Source organism: Strix aluco, chromosome 3 (assembly GCF_031877795.1).
Source record: "Strix aluco isolate bStrAlu1 chromosome 3, bStrAlu1.hap1, whole genome shotgun sequence".
Classification (NCBI taxonomy): Eukaryota; Metazoa; Chordata; class Aves; order Strigiformes; family Strigidae; genus Strix; species Strix aluco.
The window spans coordinates 130,704,443-130,721,035 of NC_133933.1; the positions used below are offsets into that span (position 1 = coordinate 130,704,443).

Consider the following 16,593-nt stretch of genomic DNA (forward strand, 5'->3'; position numbering starts at 1 on the left):
GCAGGGCCAGAACCGAGCCGGCAGCACTCCCACCCTGGGAGGGCTGCGATGCAATTAGTGCCCGTAGGAGAAGGCAAAAGCAGAGACAGACAATGCCGGCACAGGAATTTCTCCCCCCTCTCCTCCCAAGGTGGAGAGGCATGGCAAAAATCATCACAGTGTCTGTATTTACTTTCAGAGTTAGCGTGAGCCAGCAGATGCTCCCAGGATATCTTCTCTATCTGGGAACTGCTGTTAAACACAGGTTGCAGGAATCACGGTGGGAATGGGTGATGAGGAGGGAAGCGGGAGAGGAGGCAACTCCACATGCCAATTTGGGGGAGGGAGCTGGTGAGACAGGAATCAAAAAACCAGGAGGTTTGGAATGGCACAGCCCTAAGGCACTGGGCCAGGAGGCCAAGGAAGACCTGGACACAAGGAGGCCAGCGCAGGCTTTGAGAAAACCACCTCCACAGAAGCATCACCAATCCCAACACACTGGGGGGCATCCTCTGGATGCATCAACCAGGAAAGGAGAGGAGCCAAGAGTGGTCCCCCAATTGTCAATAAGGAGAATTTAAAACTCCTCCTACATCGCCACAGCTGTATCTGTACCTGGCTTTAGCAAACCCAAGTGCTCTTGCAGCTGGCACCAGGAGGAGCAGGCTTAGATGGGGCAGCTGGGCCCGGGTCAGAGTTGCTTTTTGGACTGGAAGAGCACTTTGGCAAACTGATACGATGACAAAACCAAGCACATGGCACAGGGCAGCAAAGCAGACCTTGGTGGGGGCCACTGAACGCCTCCAGTGAGGCATTTCACCTTTTTAATTAAGAGCCATTAGCCCCCATTTCCAACCCTTTTCTAATTAATCACCCAGCACATCGTTGCACCTAGAGGATCTGATGTTATTACGTGAGTGGTTAAACACCTTAGGAAATTTTCTGCCTCCCACACCTGGCCAGCTCCTTTCCCAGTCACGCATGGGCAACACACCCTGCACACCAGCCCTCAGCTGCTTCACAAAGGCTTCAGGATCAGCAGCGATTGCAAAAAACATCCACGAGCAGCCTTCTTGGTTTCTGACACAGGCATGGGTCCCTCCAGTAAATTCCAGCCTGGACCAGTTGGGAACTGGTCGTCACTCTCTCTAGCTCAACAACAATATAAGATGGATTTCTGAAAGCAGCACCGTGAAGTCTTGCGACCACCAATTTTTTTCCTTCCGTTGTAGATCCCACTTTCTAGGAAGTTTGCAAACTTGTTAAAACCAGCACTGATGCATAATTTAGCCTTCTGCTAAAGAGCACGTGCCACGCTTCATCTCTGCTGTTATGATGGTATTTCCTCAGAAAGCCTCATCTCAGGCAGGTCTGTGGGTGTCCTACTCATGAGGATTAGCACAAGTTGGACTGAGTCCATAGGAAGTTGATATGCTTTCCAGGCAAGGTCTTACCTTGCCAGCTGAAGATGGATGGACGGATAAAGGACAAAAGAAGAGCGAGCACCACCAGGCTGAGCAGCAGAAAAAGCCCTCTCTGCCTCACTGGTGGCCTGAGAAGCGGGTACCGCTTTGAATTTATCAGACTCCTACTCGCCCTGGGTCTTCATCTCAGCTTCTCAGGAATGATTTGGGTACTGCATCTGCAAATGTCAACTCATTTCTGCTCCCCAAAGCTGAGAACGGCAGCACAGAGGTTTTGCCCACAGCACTGTCCTGCATTTATGGTTGAGACACTTTTAAAGCTTTTCTGCTGCCAGAGTGAGCCCCTGCGGCAACTGTACGTTTTTGTGTCACCCATTTCCAGAGGGACTGTGCAAAAGAGTAAAAGAGAATCCAGGGCCAGATCTGAGCTTTGACCGCTACTCAAAATCAAGAGAGAGGTAAAGATGCAATGTTTAGCTTGGAGGTCCAACGACCCAACAAAGTCTGGGCTGTTTTTCACCTGAGCTTTAGAGTGAGATCCACCTTCTTGCCTTGTGAAGATCTGGACAGGACGCAAAACTTGGCAGAAGTTCTGCAACGGGCATGTTTCAGGTTACTCCATCAAGTCTGAAGCTTTGCAGGTCTGGAAGTGTCAGTGTTCAGCTTTTGCCTTTCACCAAGAATAGGTGTACTCCTGCCTTTCATCTGGGAGCATTTAATCACCCTGTAAATCGATAGATCCCAAGGAAAAACCCGGCAAACTTTATTGACTTGTTTTCTCATAACTTGCTGAACAATAACATGATGCAACTACTGTGAATTGAGAAAGTGAAGTGGATCCTGCCTGAAACATCTGAAACTGGGGACCCCAGAGGATAGAGATCAGTTCACTGGCATTAAACTCTTCCCTAAAGAGAAGGATGCTACAAAGGAGCCAGATGCCTCCAAGTCGTGACGTGACACGCACATTCAATTCATCACATTAGTTCCAGCAAAAGTTAGAAGCAACTTAAAGCCTTTGATGCCTTGTTTTCAAAGAATCAATCCTGGATTTACAACAGTTTTAGGATGCTGCTAATTGTCATCAGCCAACTATTCAGTGGCTTTTGCAAATCCCTGCGCTTTGCCCCGGGCGACTACACCAAGGAAGCACGTGGTGACCTGCAGGCAGCGATCTGAGATGGGAGCCATGAGGTCGAGATTCAAAACCTTCCTCCCGTCTCTCTGTCCCCCCAAGACGGTTCTAGCACGGTGCCTCCTCAGGCAAGACCAGGTTTTGATCTTGACCGCATACGCTGCATCCCGAGCTGCAGAAACAAGGGCATCGCATTATTAGACAGAAAATATAACTCTTGAGAAACATAAAAGTGAATTTTCAGGGAACTTTCCAGCTTTAATACAAGCAACTAATCTTGTAAAAACAGGTTATGGGAAGAGTATTTGATTCAGGGACTTGAAACATTTCTATCTCTTCTAAAGTTTTTACATTTCAGTGGGCCTCTAAAAACACCAGATTTCTCAGGCATGAAATGGACATTATGGGCACAAATGTACTCAGAAGCTTATTAGGCCAGGTGAAAAAAGAAAGGCTATTATACCAGCAAAATACAAAAAAAGTCCAATCCTCTCCCTCATACGGCATTAAGTGAGATTTAACAATTTTTCATGACTTCATCACACACTTAAAATACAGCTGAACGACACCTTATTGTGCCATGTCCTCTGCTGCAGGCATCTCAGAGCACTCTTCCAGAAATAACTAATTAATCTCCTTCCACCATGCGTGGGGCTGGGTAGAGAAAGCCAGCAGACACTATGGTGACCACACATCTATACGTACAGACAAGAGCCATGTTACGTTGCCAAATTCAGGGATTTACAGGCCAGGGGAGGTCATCTTGATTATCTTGTGTGACCTCCTTACATGGTGGTCCAGGAGACTTGAAGCAGCCACCCTTCCTCTAGAAGACTCATCACACGGCACCGTAAGACAGCTGTGAAATGACAACTCAGACCAAATCACGAAGCTGCGAGTTCAAACTTTGTGGCACCGGTTGAACCCTAAATGCCTTCTGGAGAACCAGTGGCAGATGGCTGGGGGGGTTGACACAAGTAAATTAAGCCAAAAGGGACTTTCAAGTCACTTTCTGCATGATCCAGGTCACAGGGATCTCATCTCAGACCTGAGCTGTCACCGGTAGAAGCATCTCTGTTGGAAAGGCATCCTGTCTGCATTTGAAGACATCAAGAGTGGGAGAATCCACCTTTCCTCTGAGACGTTCACAGTCAAACGTTAACAACTTGCTCCTCGAGAATTATCTGCCCTCAGCTCCCAGCTGCTGCTCCTTGATGGGCCTCATCCTCCCCAGAAAAGTACACAAGAGCCATAACCAAAGCCTCTCTCTTTCTTCTTCAAACAGATTGAGGTCTCAATCTCTCACCCAGGGATGTTTCACCTGCCCTTCCATCATTTTAATGACCGATTTTGCCACAATCTTGTTTCTCAAGGGTCTTGAGCCAAGAGCTCTGTCAAAACCCAACAAAAGATGTTTCCTCAGCAAAGCTGAAATGCTGCACTCCAGCAAAACAAAGAGTCAGCAGCTGCCCTTACGCAAGGAGATTAAAATAGTGAGGAGGACACAAAATCAACCAGTGAGCAGTAAGACAGACACACCAAAAAGCCACCTTCCTCTACAGCAAATGTTAAGGCTCTGAACACTCCAAGCATCAGTGGTAGGACCTGCATGCAAACTCCAGCCCCTCTAGACTCAAAATTATCCCAGACTGTGTACTTCTGGCTGTCTTATTTTGGTTATTTTCGGCTTTTCCCTGACACTATTTTTTTTTTTAAAAACACTTTGCCATAACCTAAATTGTCCCCAGCTCAAAATCATGAACATCCTTAACAGTTTGCAAACTTTTGAGTCAAACTGCAAGACCTAAAATGCCCCCGAGCACCCAAAACACCACATTAGTTTCTTCTCCTTTCAGCAATTCAAGGTGATTCAGTTCCACCTCATGGGGGTTTTTTTGACCCAAGAAACACAAAACCCCACAACTCTACGCAAGCCCATTTGCCCCTGGTGTTGTTCATAGCTGCGTTGGTCAAATCGATCTTAAAAATGTTAGAGAACTAAAACAGAGTGTAAATCCAGAGTCTGCCCTGCAATAATGCCCTTAACCAATACTTTATAGTACGTTTTTATACATAAATATAAAAATGCAGTAAAATCAATATCTTCCAGCAATCTCCTTGCTAGTGAGGCTTTCCGCTTAAGCTTTAAATTAAGTGTCACATATAATTTGATGGTGAAAACATGAAGAACATCTATGCCCTTGGAGAAGTTTTGACAGCTCAACTTAGTGAACTGGATTGATTTCTGGGCAAAGAGCAAACTCTGCAAGAAACTGGGAACCTCATTGTTGGTGTCAGGTCTTTATGAGAAAAAAGCCAGAAGGATGCCCTTAGGAGAGCTGAATAATTTGGGGAGATAAAGAACAAGCTCTTGGGAAAAGAAGCCGTTTTCATCATTCCCAAATACATGCCAATTCAACCCAAATGGGCTGGGGAAAAAATAGCACCATAGGCAGAGTGGGGATGGGGACACCACGAGTTCCCTTTCACATGCAGCTGAGAATTGCAGCACTGAAGACGTGGGAGCCAAATGCATCTGCCTCTTCTGCCTGAAGAGTTGACCTCAATCTACACTTCGAAGGAAAAAGCCGAGAGCTCCTGCCAGCGCAGTCCTCCAGGGAGGATGCAGATTTACAGCACTGTCAATCCCTTTTCTTGGCACCGAGTCTGAACGTTTTATTAATAAGATTCAGCGAAGCAAGCCTCTGCTTTGCAGGGGAGCGCTCTAAGCAGAGGCTCCAGGGTTCTGACCTTTTGCTTGCTGCTGTCCCAAGGATTGATCTGCTGGACCAGAGCAAAGCCCTCTGCAAAACTCAGCTTAGCCCAATGGGGACAGCACTGAAAATAGGAGTGGGATCTGCCCAGGACCTCATCTGGGACAAAGCTCCCACCGAAGACCCTGCTGTTCATGGAGGAGCAGGCAGGAGTTAGATCCTCTCCGTGAAGAAAAGCGGTAACACGTCTCCCAAATCATGGACGACAAGTCTGACCACTTGGCTTTGGCTCCAGAGGTGCCACCGTCATCATCCCCACCCATCAAAGATGACAAAATTTACACATTTGGAAGCTGATGATCTCCATCCCACCCGTATCCCACATCCTTGTTTCAAGCTGAGCAGGCTGCTTCCCGTCCACCTTGATGACAGCTTTTCCTTTCTGCAGGAAGCACACGGGAAGCCAAGACTTCTCCAGCTCTCCCACGCGCCTGCAGGCTCACAGCACACGCGGCTGCTAATGTGGAGAGGAAAGCAATTGAAAGTCAGCCAAACTAGGCTTAATAGAGGTTAGGGAGGGCTGTTTTAGAGGATGTTGGGAGATGGCAAATTCCAGCAAAAGGGAACAATGAGCAGGTACCAAATATCCCTGAAACTATTCTGTAATCACACATTTATTTTTGACTCCTAGTTTGGACAAATTCAGACATCCTCTGACTGAGAAAGCTGCCCAGATTAGCCCTTAAGACCCACAGATTACCAGATACATCAGGGCCCCTTCCCTCTATGCATCAGCATACAAGTGCTAAGATTATTTACAAGACACCTTAGGAGGAGTTATGTGTGTGCAGATTCACGTATGCATAAGCAGGATAAATCATATCTTTTTTTACCATGGCTGACTCCATTCCCTGCTCCCTCTGCAACCGAGGTGTTAGATCAGACTGGCACTTGCTTCTTTGCAAATGCAATGAGAGATGCGGACGAGGAAGACAACAAGTCTGCCTGGTCCCACGAAACAGCAGCATCCTTGAAGCTGTGTATTTTTTCAGGAGTGCAGCTGTCAGAATGGGTTTGCACTGACCAGCTGGAAATCAAGCAACAAGTTTGGGATGTCAGACAGGGATGCAGCACGCTGTAATCATCCCAGCCACGGCAGGGATTTTGGCATCGGGAGAGGCTCCATATGGAAACTACATACCTGAGGTTCACTCTCTTAAAGATGACTTTGATTCTTCTTTGTCTCGTGCTCTGTGTTATCTTTCCCCCATTTAACATGTCAGGGAGCTGAAAAGAGAGAAGAGGCCGGTCCCAAGGCAGGCACCGCATGTGCACGTTGGCTGCATGATGAGAAGCCAAGCTCTCTGCCAAGGCAGCTGCCAAGGAGAAGCCAAAGAAGCTGTTGCCATCGCTACAGATGCCACCAAAAATCTCTGCAGCCCTTCTAGTTAGATGATGTGCATGTGAATCACATGGGTCTGACCAAGACTGCAGTCTTTTTTTCCCCTCGATTTTCTCAGCGTTTTATCACTACCTGCTCCTGGGCAAGCTGAGACGCTCCACAAAAAGCTGGCAAGATCACCATGGCTCTCAGCCCAGACCTCAAATCTATCTGACTGCCCTTACCAAGGACAACTACGGTGGTGCTTACTGAAGACTATCAACTGCCTCCTGAAAGTGCAGCATCAAACTCAGCAGCCCTGGGGTCCTGCCCTGGCCATGCAGAACTGTTTCCTCCTGCCAACCTCAACTCCCATCATGAGAAACCCCTCCCCATTTACAGAGCACAGAAATTAATCCAATTCCTACTGGCCAGCATGCTGCTTTCTAAAGCCAAAATCACACTGAAAAGCACAGATTCAAGCCTTGAGCTCAGCCAGCTATTCTTCATTTTGTAAGAAATAAAAAAATCCAGCCTCACCCGATACAACATGATGCTCTTCCCAGCACGCTGCCAGGGCTGCGCGGGCAGGCAGCAGGCCGAAGATGGGATGCTAGCATGGCCTTTCCACCATAATCAAGCCGCCGGGCTGATGCCTTTCCTCCCTGCAATCACCCTCACATTCCCAGCCGGGAGCCAAAAACTCAAGGAAATTAGTCCAGCATGACATGGGACTACAGGGCATTTCTGACAGTTCCTGATGAGCTGCAAATCCAGAGGAAATTGCAGCCCTGAACTTTGACACAGGCGTAAGCATGGTGTTACAGCTCCTTCCAGAAACGCCACCAGCACTGACAGATTTTAGCAGATTGGCGTTTTGTAATGAAATGGATGTTCTTTTGATTGTGAGCGTTTACGATAATTAATGTTTAAAAAAAATTTGGGAGGCAAAGGCAAAATCACAGATGCAGAAAGCAGCTCTTTGAGGTGTTTAAGACAACAATCTTCTGCCATTATCCTACGATGAACACACCGAAATCCAGAAGATACCGATAAACGGGCACGGATGTGACCACAGCTCCTAAATGAGCCTCGCCACCCCTGCCAAAGCCATCCTGGGGAGAGATCCAGGCTGCTCGGATCCACCTGCATGCGAGGTGCTGCCATAAGGGGATTTGCTCCTCCTGCGACTGGTCTCTCCCTATGAAACAGCCCTGCCATTCCCAGAGCTCTGCTCTGGCTAGTCCAGATGAGGCCCAGGCCATAAGGCACTTGGCTTCGCATCTGCTGCGGCCGGGCAAAGGCAAGAGCAAGCAGGAGAAAGGAGGCTGCATTTCTGCACCAGTGCTCGTTCCCAGATCTCTTCCACATCAGTTCTCACCTACCCCATACATATTCTCTGGAATCTGCTCTCTTGCTTGATTTGCTGGCACTTGCACCAAAAATATCAGTCATTTATTTAAACATCCACCCAAAACCAGCTCTTCAGAAACACTCTTAGTGGGATGTTTCTTCAGTCTTCTATTGCCTGATGAGATGTCCCTGGTTTTCACATGGGCTTCCCCTGGCAATTCTTCACCTTCTTGTTTTCCCTTTAATCTTTGCTTGTAAAGATGGATTGGAAAGTTACCGTTATCCCCTTTCTCATGTATTAATTATTCTGCTGCTCCTTCCCCAGCGCTTCCTCTTCACCTTGAAACAGTTACAGCCCCCCTCCTTTACGCCCTGAACCTCCAGCCTCTGTGCTTTGTTACCTCCAACTTAAGGCATTTTCAAAATTCGAATGAAAAGGATTTATAGACTATTTTAAGACTCATCTCCAGAGGTATGAAAAGAGTTTCACTGGAAGGGTATTTCGCTACAAAGCTATCCAAAGGCAGCGTATACTGCATATAAATTGGCAAAACAGATGCATTTTTAAAATACACGTAATTAAATAACGCAACATAAAACCAAGCATAAATTATTCCCCACTGAGAACAAAACCACACAGGAAGATACTGGCGGAAATCCTTTTTGTAAACTGATACTGTGTCCGTGCACATAGTATGTGCAAACACTTGGTCTCTCTTTAAACTACTCGACTGCTATCAGTGGGTTGCTCATCTCTAAGATGAGAAAACAGCTTGCGATACAAATAAAACTGATTATTTATTCATTTTCATATGGGTGCAGCTGTCACATCTTTCTAGAGAAACTAAAAAGGAGAAGAATGCTTATTTTAACAGTAAAGGGATCTAGATACTCACTTATTTTTATTCTCTCTGTGTGTTGCTGTTAGTGGCTGTGCAATTAAAGATGCACTTTGAGTTGGTTGTCCGATTAGATTTATTTCACAATTATTTGTAATTATTTGGCTCCAAAGAACATCCCTGGGATAACATGCTGTCACTTGCAGTTGAGGTTTTCAAACACCTCATCTCCCATTGCTTCATCTCACTCGTTTCTCAACTTTCCAAAACTCCACTCTGAGCTGTACATGAAAGCTCGCAGGGGAAAACTGCTGAGCGCAAGGGGACAGAAGAGCTCACGACCCAACTTCCATTAGCACATCTGGGATCACGAGCCACATTTACAAGTCGCTGTTTGCTGTGAAACCAGAGAAAGCCATTTGAGAAGATCTCACGCTCAAGGTTTTGATACCGATAAGCCCAATGTTGGGTTTGGTGGGGTTTTATTTTGGAATGAAATCGGCAATATCCAAAGGCGTGATGTTCCGACAGAGGAATGAAGTGGGGGTTCTTCATTGACGCTCTTTCAAGCTACAGCTAGACTAATACTGCAAACCTGCATTCACCTGGCAAATCCTATTTTGATATTCAAGGTCTGAAAATTCAGATGAAATTTATTCTGTCAAGTCCCAGAGCTCAGAGCTGAAACACACTGTGGAGACGACGGACAGCAGCAGAAGCGTCACAAAATCACAGAATCATTTTGGTTGGAAAAGCCCTTGAAGCTCCTCCAGTCCAACCATGAACCTCACCCTGACCGTTCCCAACTCCACCAGATCCCTCAGCGCTGGGTCAACCCGACTCTTCAACCCCTCCAGGGATGGGGACTCCCCCCCTGCCCTGGGCAGCCCATTCCAACGCCCAACAACCCCTTCTGCAAAGAAATCCTTCCTAAGAGCCAGTCTGACCCTGCCCTGGCGCAGCTTGAGGCCATTCCCTCTTGGCCTGGCGCTGGTTCCTCAGTTCAAGAGACTCATGCCCACCTCTCTGGGTGGGGCATGCAAGAGCATGCACAGTGCAAGCAGGGCCATACGTATGCAACTATTTGGTTTCTGTAAGACAAAGTAAGGCAAATAAACTAGAAACATCCTGTCTGCTGCATTTCTGCTGCAATTTAAAAGTTGCAGCATTGAACTTGCCTGCAGTACAGCCCTTACCAGGTGTTGATTCTGCGGTGAGGTTTTGCTCTTGTCCTGCCGTCCGTGGCTCCTGTAAGAGGCCATGTGGGGTGTCACATCCAACTTTCTGCAGGAAAGACCACAATCCTGCCACCAGGACCTCTCTAGTGACAGCACCAGAACACTCTGCCTAACAACAAAAATATATTCTCAGAAAAACTCAGTTTTCTCAGCCTTCATTTTACCCTTTCCATCTTCAAGCTCTTGCTTCTGGCAGTCCATCTCAACTCTGAACTTCATCTTCTGTGCCTCTTCTTCCTCTCCAAATACCCCTCAGCTGCTACAGTGGTAATTTTAATAGCAAAAAGGTTGTTGGATAAAATGCTTCCTCTTCTGAAGCTCGGGGTAATGATATAATGCACTGTTGAAACTACTGGCATGCTCCACGCCAATGTGGCTGCATTTTAACGAACTGGTGCTGTCTATCCTTTCCTCATCTTGCAGGACAGCTGTTAGGTTGATGAATGTTTGCTAACAACTCAAAGATCTTTGACTGAAAATAAACTGTTAGAGGATTTTCAAAGGTCAGTCCTAGACAATAGGAATATTGTCCTTTCAAATTCTAAGTCATGAAAACCAACAAATTTCACCCAACGCTTGGTAGGGCAGCATCAGTTAAGTGGTGAAACAACAGGGTTGGATACATAAGGCTGAGACCCAAGAGTCTGAGGCTGGAGAAGCACAGCTCTGTATAATTTAATACAGCAAAAAAATAGCAGGCTTGTGTCAGTCTCCCCATTGCCCGTCCCTGATAAATTTTATCTGCACTATAAAATCCAATCCAAGGGGAAGCTTTTTCCTCACCATGACTTGCCCATCTCTACAGCGTCCCTTCTCCAGCTCTGTGCTCCATCCAGCTGGGGCACCTGAGCTCTCCCTGGACAAGCTCCAGCAGCGTGCTCGGGGAGAGCTGAGCGCTGATGAACAGGGAGACCTGTCTTGCATTTTCTGCACTAAAGCCCTTTTGTTAATATTAGGTAAAACACAGAGATGCCATTTCTAACCAGCCCTCGCTGTTGAAAAAGAGAACACGCAAACAGACAGAAAGAGGGCAAGCAGCATCTTTTAACTCTTTTCACAAGGTGGAGTATTGGCGCTTGGAGCTCAGGGATGGGGGATTCAAACTGTTTGTGCGCAGCAAAAACTTTCCAGAGCTAGACTGGTAAATACCAACAGCTCCAGAATAGATGTGCATTACTGCCAGTGAGCCTGGGAACAGATACCACTTTTCTGCTTCAGATTTAAGCCAGCTCTGAGTCCTGGGATTCAGCAGGAGATTGGTTCTGCTAGCAGAGGAGCTGCAGATCCTCGCAGCACCCTGGCCCATCCCTGGAGGCAGGCAGAGCTGGAGGAGCACATCAGGCTAGAGAGTGATTGTTGCTCTGAACTAGCTTTCATCTCCTGGATCTGTTTTGGGTATTGGAGGGAAGCTGGTACTGTACTACACAGGGCAGAGTTGCACAATGTTGTAGTGATACCCGCAGCCAGGACTCCTTGGGCTAATTTGTTGTCAGAGCAGCTTGTGAAATTCAGAGCAGCAGAGTGAAAACAGGCCAGGAAGGAGCCCACAGCCAGGACTATCCTGTTCCTGTACTTGGAACTAACCACAGATATGCTGTGTAACACAGCCTGTACAGATGAAGAATTAAAACCCAACCAGCTCACAGGGGAACTGACTGGGAAAGCCTGACCTTATTTTGGTAAAAATATTCAGTGTCCCTGCCTCACTTTCCCAGCTGTGCTATGTAGGTGGAGCCTCATCACAGATGTGCCAGCCCAGGTACAATCTCAGTACGTTGTCCTCCTTGAAAGAGTCATACAAGAGCCTGGAACAGCCATACGAGAGCTTAAGAAGGATGGACAAACTGCAACTCCCTGACCTTATTTTAAAAAAACAAGCAAAACCCCAAACCTTCTAAAGTATTGAAGCCCAGATCTCTCTCAGCCCTTCACTCTTAAGACTCCACTAGCTAATTCATGCACTTCTAATTTCATTGGAAAAGACACATTGCTAGTCCCCTGGTCCGTGCTGAGAAGTCTGGCAGCAAATGGACTGAGAGCTCAGGGATGGATCTGAGAAGGGCTGTCACATCTCATCTGCTGTCTAAAAGGCAGCAAGGCAGTTTAGGAGCACCCTTGAGGTATCCTCCTCTTGCCAAGCCATCAGCTGCCATGCAACACCAGGTCATCAGCATCAATGGGAAGGAAACACAGCAACATCCATCTTAGAGATACAGAAATGCACAACAGGGAGTCGGAGCATCTCCAGTGGAAGAAGAAAGTGCTGGAAACCCAAGGGATGTGGTCCCGGGGGATTACTGGAAATAGCTTCTTTCTGTTCACTAAGTGAGGCAGAGCTTATCTTTCCACACTTTGCTCTTTGGCTGATAGCCCAGCTGCTTTAATTAACAGACTTTCATCAGTGCAAATCTCCAGTATTGTTGTGCAATTACTTCTTCAGCAGGTTCCTTCTCTTTCTACTCTGTGTCTGTCAAACAGGATTTCCACTACAGCAGTAAAACAAAACGCCTGGCAGAGCAGGTGCGATTATTTTTAAATTTGTTAAAATTGGTACGTCTCACTGTTTGGAATACATTACATCCAACGATGCTCAGTGATGTTATTCAGCATTTAAAAGCTGCTGTGTCCCATCCTAGAAGAGCTTTAGCGCAGGCATTCCTACCTGGGGGCTGAAGGCATCAAAATGAACATTATATCTCAACTAACAGAGGAAGGAATTGGGGTCAGACTATTAACTTACTGAGCAGCTACTAAAAAAGCTGGTATATAAACTTGGTATATAAGCAGAGCCAAGAAACTATCAAATTTGCAGGTAGATTATTTTTTTGATGGGAAGAGGACAGAGGATTTATTAATGCTTACGTGGCTGGGAGCAGCAACCATAAAGAGCACTCAGGCATGCAAACCCAGTTTTGGCTTCCAGGTTTATTCCAGATTGGAAGCTTTCTGGGGACCTCTGAGATGAGAAGGCTGAGATCTCACTGGGAAAGTTCTGATGGGTCTGGGTGAAACGAAGACAGCTTTCTGCCAGCACGTCTGTCCTCAAATCCATTATCTAGAGATGAGAGCTCTTTTATGTAATGTTAGAAGAACTAGCAACTCCATACCATGATTCCCTCATCAGCATTTTATCTCTCATTTTTCTCTGGGATGAGTACAGCTCATGGAGAAAAGCAATTCCCATCAGCTCAAATATCAGAGAATAGGGTCAGAATATTACCCTGAATGTGGTCAAATAAAGGGGAAAGGCAGTTTCACCACACACACAGTCTTGCCTCAGCAAGCAATAAACACCTTCTCACTCGACACGGCAGAGCCAGTAGATGACAAACCAGAACAGAAGCACCAGATGGGTTTCTGAAGATTTTCCTTTTGCTCGCAGGCTTCAACTGCTGGATCCTAATTGCTGGATCCCATGGCTGGATCCTACCTCACGTGGTCCGTGTCCCACACCAGCCCGCCGTCTGCTTCCATCCAGAAGAGAAGGTGGCCGCAGCAAGAGGAGCACCATCCCCATGTTCTCCAAGCTTTGCGGTGGACAACATAATGTTTTTCAAATCTTGGCTTAGTGATCTATTTAAACTCTTCCCACCAGTCAATTAAAAATAAAATAAAATCAAGGGGGAACAAAGGCTTTCACCGAGACACAGTTAATACATTACTGACAAACACATGGCTGGGATGAATACAGACTACCATAACCACCTCCCACAATCCACAGTATGGGTTGGGAATTAAGGACCAGCATGTGTTAGAAATTAGAGTTCACTTGAATGAGACATAATTAAAAACAATTCTTTTTATAAATTTCTGATAAAATCAACCTAATTATTACCAGTGTTTTGAAACCAATTTGCTTTGTCACCTACATTCAGAGCAAGAGGAAAATGAGCCTTACTGCAAAGAATTATCTAGCTTACAGCTGTTATATTCTCCCCAGAAAAGCAATTTTCTTGTTCCCCGTTAGCTCTCTTCTTTCACAGTAAAAGATGGGGCTGTCCCTTACTGCAGAGATAAGACAGGCTTCCACCAGCCAGGGCTCTGGGCAGCTCGGGAGATCAAAGCAACGATTAGCCCTTCCACAGCCAAGTTGGAAACTGAACCTCCCTGCCCAAAAAGCTTTAAGCGTTCAATGTCGAGGACAAAAACCATTTCTCTTCCCTACACAAACCTCAAAAAACCCTCAAGAGTTCAATTCAGATAAGCACTCAGAAACCTGAAGACTTTGCTAAACTATTTTGATCTGAAAATATTATCTGGGAAGCCTAAGAACAGCTTCACTAGATCTCCCATCTTTCTGCTGCTCATAAATCTGGGAATAGGTGAAAACAGCATTTCTCTGAGCTTATAAGGAGACATATGAGTGCATGCTTTAGGGACTAGGCATGGTTTTCTGTTCTCTGTGCCTCAGTTTCCCTCTGGCTTATTAGCAAGATGCCCTCAGCTCCTAGAAGGGAAATATTCTTCACAGGGCTAACACAGACTTTCATTAAGTAATTGAAGGTTGCAAACAAATGGAAGTGACTTAAAACTACTGCTTTTCCCCCTGATTTTCTTATGCTCTCTAAAATGGCATCCCCTCACTGCCATCAGGAAAAAAAGCCTCCAATCCCTTCTGAGTACTTGTAGTTAAACAGTACCAATTCCAGGGATCCAGCAGTCAGGACAACGGGAAAACAACTGTAGCCCTTGGCTCTGAATCCAGCTACTCCATCATGTTTCTGCTTATCGATCGCTTTTACATGAGATGAACTTCCTCCTCCAGAAGCACAGGAAGGAGCCAGGAGCTGCTTTTTGGATAGGGGAGCACTGCGTATGCACAGCACGGCAGGGAGATCTGTCATGCCTTATCGTTAACCGCAGAGTTTGATTTCGAGAAAACTGAAGAAAAAGCATCCATCAGCTAGATAAGAGAGAGCAGCATCTGCTTCCTTGCCAGCTACAGGCAGGAACCGTGGGGAAAAGGGGTAAGAGACTGTCCAGGAGGTGAATAATATTGCGGCTGCTGTGCTGCACCACCGCCAGCCCACCGGTAAACTTGGGAATAAGTCACCATCTTCTATCTGAGAGCTGCAATATCTTTGCTGATCGATCCCACAGTGCTTGGGGAGGCACCTGTGAGCTACACCAGACACATAAGAACAAACAGTGATTAAAGCCTCTCTCTCGCTCCTCATCTATTTCTCTAACCTTGTATCCAAGAGTTACCTTCCTCTTTATAACCTTCTTATGTCCCTCACAGTTGCCTCCCTGATGTCCCAATGCCCCACAAGGTCCCTCCTGTTCCAGCAAACTTTAGTAACACAGATTTTCTTTTGTCTCCTCTATTTAATACCCACAAGCTAAAGCCAAATTCATGACCTTGGTGATAACAGCTTGCTCCTCCTCTCCTGTGCCTGGGGGCCCATCCATTTCTTGTGGTACAGCATCAAGTTGTAGCTACTCTGGTAGATAAGGCCGTCTTCACTTCACAAATAAGGCACCCTGCACAGAATGCACAATCAAGATTTTGCACAGCAAAACCACTCCACCAAGACTGTTAAAAGCACGGGAAGAAAGGCAACACAGATATCCGGGCTCTAGGACTTTATCAGAATAAGGGCGTAGCTTGCAGTGAAGTGGATGTCAACACAGGGTGCCATATAAACTAAAAGCTGCAATAACAAAGTTACAAAGAATGAAAAGAATCACAGAATCATTCAGGTTGGAAAAGCCCCTCGGGATCATCGAGTCCAACCATCAGCCCGACTCTACAAAGTTCTCCCCTACACCACATCCCCCAACAGCTCATCCAAACGACCCTTAAACACATCCAGGGATAGGGACTCCACCCCCTCCCTGGGCAGCCTATTCCACTCTCTGACCACTCTTTCTCTGAAAAATTTTCTCCTCATGTCCAGTCTGAACCTCCCCTGTTGCAGTTTAAAGCCGTTCCCTCTTGTTCTGTCACTAATTCCCTGGGAGAAGAGACCAGCACCAACCTCTCTACAATGTCCTTTCAGGGAGCTGTAGAGAGTGATGAGGTCTCCCCTGAGCCTTCTCCTCCTCACACTGAACAGTCCCAGCTCCTTCAATCTCTCCTCACAGGATTTATTCTCCAGGCCCTTCCCCAGCCTCGTTGCCCTCCTCTGCACTCGCTCCAGCCCCTCGAGATCTCTCTCGGATTGAGGTGCCCAAAACTGGACACAACACTCCAGGTGTGGCCTCACCAGTGCAGAGCACAGGGGGACTATCACCTGTGATAAAGAGGGTGAAAACAGAAGGAAAAAAATAGAGAAAATGCATCCACACACTCAGTTCCCCCCCATGCTTGTTCCACTGTGAGGAATAATTTGTGGACATTAAATATTCTGTTGCCATTTAAACAGGTATGTGCAGGCCACCATGCAAACTCTAAAAGTAGCAGGAATCCAGCCCTGGAAAAACAATGTGGTATTTTGTTGCTGTGCTGACTCTGGTGCCAAGTCCTATTATGCCACTTTTGTCCCTTGGCTGTTGTGACAGAGCCTGCTCCAGAGAGGAGAGCGTTT

At 46.6% G+C, this 16,593-nt stretch overlaps 1 protein-coding gene across 6 annotated transcripts in view; it reads right to left on the reverse strand.

Annotated features, from left to right (window-relative positions):
* EXTL3 (exostosin like glycosyltransferase 3) overlaps positions 1–16,593 on the reverse strand; it is a 134,275-nt gene that overhangs the window by 11,808 nt on the left and 105,874 nt on the right. The gene's annotated exons all lie outside the window — the stretch shown is intronic.